The sequence below is a fragment of the Myotis myotis genome, unplaced genomic scaffold, assembly GCF_014108235.1.
Source record: "Myotis myotis isolate mMyoMyo1 unplaced genomic scaffold, mMyoMyo1.p scaffold_m19_p_12, whole genome shotgun sequence".
NCBI lineage: Eukaryota > Metazoa > Chordata > Mammalia > Chiroptera > Vespertilionidae > Myotis > Myotis myotis.
In genome coordinates, this window is record NW_023416316.1 from 18,724,683 (window position 1) to 18,731,564 (window position 6,882).

At 52.0% G+C, this 6,882-nt stretch overlaps 1 long non-coding RNA gene across 1 annotated transcript in view; it reads right to left on the reverse strand.

The window, feature by feature from the left end:
• LOC118667761 overlaps positions 1-1,004 on the reverse strand; it is a 38,755-nt gene extending 37,751 nt beyond the window's left edge. The window contains exon 1 of the long non-coding RNA XR_004971359.1: positions 717-1,004. This is a non-coding gene — a long non-coding RNA (uncharacterized LOC118667761). The remainder of the gene's footprint in view (positions 1-716) is intronic.
• Positions 1,005-6,882: the final 5,878 nt, after the last annotated feature.

Sequence of the window (6,882 nt, forward strand, 5' to 3'; positions counted from 1 at the left end):
TCCCGCATGGGGTCTGAGCAGCCAGAGGGAGGCTATGGTGCCGGCCACTACGCTGCACTGAAAGAGCAGGCGCCAAGCCACGTGCAGAGGTTAGCGGTTATTTTTCAACAAACCTGATTGTATTTGATTTGGGCTATTTCTTCGGCTGCCACAGTATTTTTGACAGCTCAGCATAAGCACTTGAAAGCAGGGCCCTGGAGCCTGACCATCTGGGCTAACTCCCAGCTCTGTTGTTGACCTGCAGTGTGGTCTCAGGCAGGTAAACTAATCTCCATGTGCCTCAGTTTCCTCATCAGCACCTCTCTCGTGGGACTGTTGTAAGGATTAAATTAGTTAGCACACATATAGTGCTTAAAATAAGAGCTGATACGAGGGGTTATTTAATGAGTATTGGCTTCTTAACATTCCACATTTTTCAACAATACATTTTTATATTCCAGTTGCTTTGCAGTGATAGGAAATGATCCCGACCCGGCCTAGTTGTTCTTCTGTTGACATCAGCTAACATTTAAACTGGAAGTAAGAAAGTGCTCCTGGAAAGTGTAGGCTGGAAACAGTCACCCAACGGGATTCTCCTCATTAGAACTGAAATGCTGGTGAGGTGGCTCGTAGCAACATATCCCCCCTCCCCCCCGCCCTCTCTCCCCCCGAAACTGCTGCAAAGGGCCCTGTGCTTCTCAGCAAGTCCTCCCTTTAGTGAGAGTCAATGTACTGACCTGTAAAATGCGCGCAGGTGCACTTGTGTGCATGCAGGTGCTGTCAGGTGGCAGGAGGGTGGCGAGACCTGTGGTTGGAGCAGACAGTGGTCTCACCCTCAGCACTCGAGGTCTGCCATGCAGCAGACGCCGCTGATTCTCAGTGCCGACAGGCCACCTCCATCACATAGCCTGAAACACGTGGCAGGATAGCCACAGAGACTGTCCAGGTCCAGCCAACATGAGGACAGTGACCAGGCCGTGGGCTTTGGAGTCAGGCCAGGCCAAGAGGGAACAGGTCAGCTCAGATCTGCAGGGCCGGGCATGCTGGTGACCAGCCAGGAAATGGGGAGGGAGATGCTAACTCAAGCCACACCTGGTCAGGACAAAGCAGCTGTGGGCCAAACCACAGAGGTTGCCAGTGTCAACACCTCAGGACAGGCCAAACCCAAGTCACTTTTCCATCAGCCTTTCTCAACCTTCCGAACAACCGTGTACTACAGCCTCAAGTCCCAGGAGTGCCGTGCTATGCAGACTGCACCATTTTTCTTCCCTGGTCCTTCCCATGTGACCTAAGGAAGACCCGTTTCTGAAATTGGCGGAGGACCTGGGCTGGAAAAGTCTCCTGAATTTGCTGGAGACTCTGTCCGTCTATCCTTAGCCTTCTCGCTGTCCTGTATGCTCCCCCGCGCAGGACTCAAAGCTGCAGGGACATCGCCGTCTTAACCATCTCCCTGTGCTCCCTACACTCTTGATTTGGGGTTTGCCAAGCTTTTGATTTCTAGCATCTGCTTCAAGTCCCCCTTGTTTCAGGGACCCACTTAGACAAACACCCAAGGGTGCCTGTCCTAACTCTCAGACTTGCCTCGAAACCCCGCAGGCTGCTCAGATTCCTATGGCAGTGGCCGCCCTGCATGAGAGACTCACCCAGGGACCCTCCACTTTCTCTCCTCCCCCCCCCCCCCGACCCTTAGGAAAGGACTCGAGGATTAAACTGGCCATGTTACTACATTACATGGCAGATATAGGAATGGGGGCTTTGAAAATAGAAAACAGCCATGGAAAAGGTTTGGCTTGAATACCAGTTCAGAACAGCAGAGAAGGCAGCCGGCGGGGCTGGGTTCTACCATCGGCCCATTTTGAGTCCGAAAGAAAGCAGCCCCCACCTCCCCCCGCAGTTCTCGCCTTTGGAAAAGGCAGATTTCAGAACTTGCCAGCCCTCTGCCTCAGCGGGGTCATGATGCGGTTCCTCTTAATACCATGGGGAACTCGAGCCGTCCAGTGCAGCATAAAATAGCCATTCAGCCAGGCTCTGAGTGCTGTTGCATGTTGGGAGGAAGGAGGGAAGTGGTGGGAGGGGGCGTAATTTGTGTGGAGGAATGACAGATGTGGTTGATCCACTTTGGATTTATCTGCCCATCTGGACTTTCAAAAGAAAAGAAAGTGGTGTGGTAACAATTTCATAGCAAAGGCCACAGGCTGCTTAATCTTCAGGGATTTTTTTGAGCTAACTTCTGAAAACGTCGATTTGGCCTATTGGTTTCACGTTAATTGGCTCTGACTAGCTGGCGCTCCGCCAGAGAAATCCCAGCATGTCGTGAGCTGCGGTTGTCAATCCCGCCTTCTCCAGGGCCCAGCGTGGCTGGGTGGCTTCTGCCATGGCACGTGGGCCCTTTTCTAGGAAGCGATTTTGGCCAGACTCAGGGATTCCGAAATGGAAGGAAAGTTGATGATGAGGGAGAAACATTAACCCTCCATGTGCAGTATTCTCCATCCTGGAGACCGAGCCCTTTTCATCGGGAACAGGGCCAAGCTGCTGAGCCTCCGAAGAAATCAGAAGAGAGGGGGCCAGGGATGGGCAGGGAGGAAGAGAGAGAAAGAAAACAGAGGCACAGAGAGAAGAAGTCAGAGAAAGAACAGAGAAGCAGAGAGAAAGAGAAATGAAAAACCAAAAGATACAGAGACAGTGGGTGACAGAGAGAGAGAAACTTCCAGAGACAGAGACACACAGAGAGAATGAAAGAAAGAGAAGCAGAGATGGAGACCCAAGAGAGACAGAGAAAAGTGAAACTGAGGTAGAGACACAGAGAACACAGGAAGACCCCCTCTGAGCGAGGCAGAGAGAGAGGGACAGTGGAGAGACGCAGGGATGGGGATGTGTATTCAGAGGAACAGGGGTGGATGGGAAGAGACTCATCCTGCAGTGAGTAAAGGGGGACCCATTGGGAATGGGCCAGAATGCAGGGGTAAGGGGAGAGAGAATTACAGCAAGGGGCCCGGCAAGTTGAGAAAGAGAGGACAGAGTAAAGAAAACCCCAGCAGTGTCAGCCCCAGAGAAACCCAGGGGGGCTGCGGACAGCCTCGCATGGGGCTGCCCACCCCAGAGCCCAGCTGCTCCCCAGGATGCAGCTCTGGGAGCCCCCAGAAGCGGAGCTGGGCCTCCGTGCAGCGCAGGGCCCAGGGCTGCGGAACCGGTTAGTGTCTGTGGGATGGGACAATGCATTGTGAACGTCTGAAACCAAACAGGAGAACAAAGCGGGGAGGAAAAACCCACAGTCCCATTTTGGAGTCCTGATTTCCTACGTGCAGTTGCTAAGCAGCTTCCCACTGCGTGCGTTCCTCGTGGTCTTGAGAAGTGCAAGGCCTGAGGAAAGCTGGTGTCTGGGAGGTCTGCTGTGTGGCCCCCAAGGTCTCTGGGACGGAGGGGGTGTTCTCCTTGGGGGGCCAGCAGAAGCACAACAATCCTGAGAAACAAAATTAAAAGGGACTAACTTCCGAGCCTTAGTAACCCAATTCCTCCCAACCACCCCCCACACCACAGGGAAAAAATGGTGGCCCTGAAATAGCTCAGGGCTGTACCATCGTCAAAGTCGGGAAGCTGGGTTGCATGGGCCTCTGCTTCCCTGTGATTCAGGAGGTCCCTGGAGCAGCTCCTGCCTCCACAGCCATGCCTGTACCCCAATTATTCCATGACAGAATATCGCCACCCAGTTGTCTCTGTGCCTCAGCCTGGGCCATTCCTCTGCCACAAATCTCACTGTGTCACCCCAGGGCAGAGGCTGCATCCTGCCCATCTCTCCGGGCCGGTGCCGAGCCAGAGAAGGTGCTCAGTTTGTGGTTGCTGAATGACTGAAACCTCCAGCAACATAACATGATAGATTTCCAGCATCTGTCACCTGGCTCAGCTCCATCTTATTACAGACGCGTGAACTCAGAAACAAATTGGGGAAGATGCAGAAGTTCCCAGTTTGTGATCCTTCAGTGTCAGTAAAGGTCTTGGCCATTTATAACCTGAAATTTTACATTGTTTTCAGGTTCATTGTCCGCTCCCTCCTCCATCTTTATCCTGTAAGCTCAGTGGGGATGTGCCATTACTAGTCTGCATGCAGAACTGCCCAGAATGCCAATGGCTGTGACAAGAGCCCCCAGCCTCAGAAAGTAATATTTTCATTCGCTTGGCACTGCCACGTAGGGTTGTCTTGCTTGCGAGCAATAGGTCTACAGTCTAAGTTGAGAAAACCAAACCAAGAAAGGAATGTATTGGAAGAGCATAAGTGACTTCACAGGAATAGTCAGGCCAGGGGTAGGCAAGGTCTGGGGCAGCCCAGAGGACCCCGTTTGCAGGAAGCTGTTCCTGGGCTTCTCAAATCACAGCCTCTCAGTTGAGCTAGGGCCCTCCTTCTTGAGGAATTGTGCTCAGAGCTCCTGGGAGAGTGTCTGAGTGATTTAGACTCAGTCAGGGGTCTCCTCTCAGCCAGGAGAGGGAGGAGCTCTGATTAAAAATCCCACCGAGACCGACGCTCAGTCCCACACAGACAGCACGAACCCCGAGGAGGAGCAGCCGTCGCTGCTGAGCTATCTGGGTGATGTTATGAAAATCAGAGGAAAGGGGCCCTGGGGAGCAATAACTCCCCCCCCTCCCAGCCCTCACCCCGAGAGCCTTGTGTCCTCCGAGAGGGTGAAAGACAGCCTTGCTGTGTAGGCCATTCATATATAGAGTGAGCTATGCCTTCTTTTTAGGTTGTCTGGGAAGGGGGGACGTCAGAGGCCCTAGCCTCTAGGGGAGAAAAGGGAGAGATGGCCATGGGCTCCAGGCTCAGAGTGCGGAGGAATGGGTAGGCAGGAGCAAAGGGCTGCGTGTTCACGATCACCTGAGCCTGGGCAGCAGGCGGGGAAGGCAGAGGACAAAGAGGAAAGCATCGTAGGGGCCCAGCTTTTTCCCTGCTTTGACTGTCTGGAAATCCCGCTTCTGTGTAGGCCAGCATGCTTCCCTGCATCTAACGCCTGTGAGAACAGAGGAGGATAGTTTCAAAAGATAACTTTCCTCGCCCTCCAACCAAATGAGCTTACCCTTTGGCAACAGTTATAAGATTCCAGTAGCTGAGACGGAGCAGGGTGGGCAGGACTGGGTCCTTGAATGTCCCAGTGAACACCCACCGCTCACAGCTCCCCAGACCTCGTCCCCAGCTCCTCCTCATGATGGAATATGATGCAATGCCTTGGTGATTGCATTGCGCTTTCTTTCCATTTATAATACCCCAAAGGCTTAGTAAAAAAAAAAAAAATGTTCTGCATAGAAACACGAATACTACTCCCAATTATAAGTATCGAGTTTGAAAGTTGGCGGATCTTCATTCTGAACACCTGGGCCATTCTGGCGGCTGCCAGTGGCTCAAGGAATGTGCATCTATTTCAGTACAGCCCACACAATAATTAAAAGGACAATTTGTTTCTACAATAAGAATCACAGAATGCAGCCCCAAACCACATAAAAGCCATTTCTGCTCTCGCTGCAGTTTGGTGCTCGCCGGCTGGCCACAGTCTGTCCTGGGAATAGTGGCTGCTTTGTTTAGTGACTTTCGAAGGTAGCAAAGTGGTGGGGAAAATCCCCAGGTCCCGTTCCTTCCCCTGCCCCGTCATTTCCATGGAGCCATTCCGAGCCGAAGTTTCCCATCTGCAAACTGGAAACAAGAATACCCACTATGCCTTTCTCAGAGTTGTCGTGCAGATCAAAATGAAGAAATGTGTGTGAAATTGCTTCCAACAATATAAAGTCTCTGTCCAAATAAACAATCAATTGCTTTGGCTTCTGCGAACAAATACCAGGATTTCTGCGGAAGTGCACACAAAGAGCAGGCAGGGATAGAACCCAAAGGCGCCTTGGGAGGAGGGGGAAGGAACCTTGTTTGGAAAGCACCAGCACAATCGTGGGTTCCCCACTTGAATGCAGCCCTTACGTAGGGGGCGTGTTGGTAAATATTTAGCAACCAGCTCCTCCTTGGAGGGGAAAAAGAGCCTGAGCTGTTGCATTGACCAATTTCCACAGTGTGAATACTGCTAACCAGACATCAGGACATCAACATGACACCCAGGGGCCAGCAGCACTCCTGGGAATTGAACAATTCTCATATTCATTCCCATTCTCTCCCTCCCTCCCCCGTCTCTGTCTGCAAGATGCAAGACACAGGGATCCAGCCCGAATCCTTCCGGCCCCCAGAAAGTCCTGCTCATTGGTCTTATAGAAAAGAAGTCTCTGGTTTCAGGCATGAGAAACTGGGCTGTGGGAAGGAGCCTGGATCCGTTCCACACCAAGTGGAGACACTTCCCAGGAACGTCACTGGGACTCTCCAAATGGGAGAAGATACAGCCCCCCAAACCCAGGCAGGGCAGGAGAGGAGCGACTGCAGAGGAGAAGTATTTCTGTTGTGCAAATACAGTGACGCACATGTTTATCAATTTTCTGGAAATGATTTCAGTACATTTGTCTAAAGCTTGGACAATGACCGTGGACTTGGGGAGAGTGGAAGTGGACAGTCCCTGCTTCGGTTGCCTCCAGCTTTCTCAGTCCAGGTTGTAGCACTTTTCAACTGAGTCATTTGGGAGTTCCAGCTCATTGGCCCGCCTCTGTGTTAATGAAACCAGGGTCTGAAATGTGTAAAGCGTATCTGTGTGATTCTGTGTTTGATTTGGTGAGAAGAAACGGAGTTTTGAAGTCTGACTCTGAGCCTCAGTTTTCCCTGGTGAAATGGGGATGTAATAACAATCTCTTCCCCGTGATCCCAGTGGCGTTCTGGGGAGGACCGTAGGAAGTTAACACTCTGAAGGGGCCTATAAACTGTCGAGTGCTGTGCACAGAATGGGCAGATTAGCCTGGGAGCCTTCCAGCACCCAGAGGCATTCCCCAGTG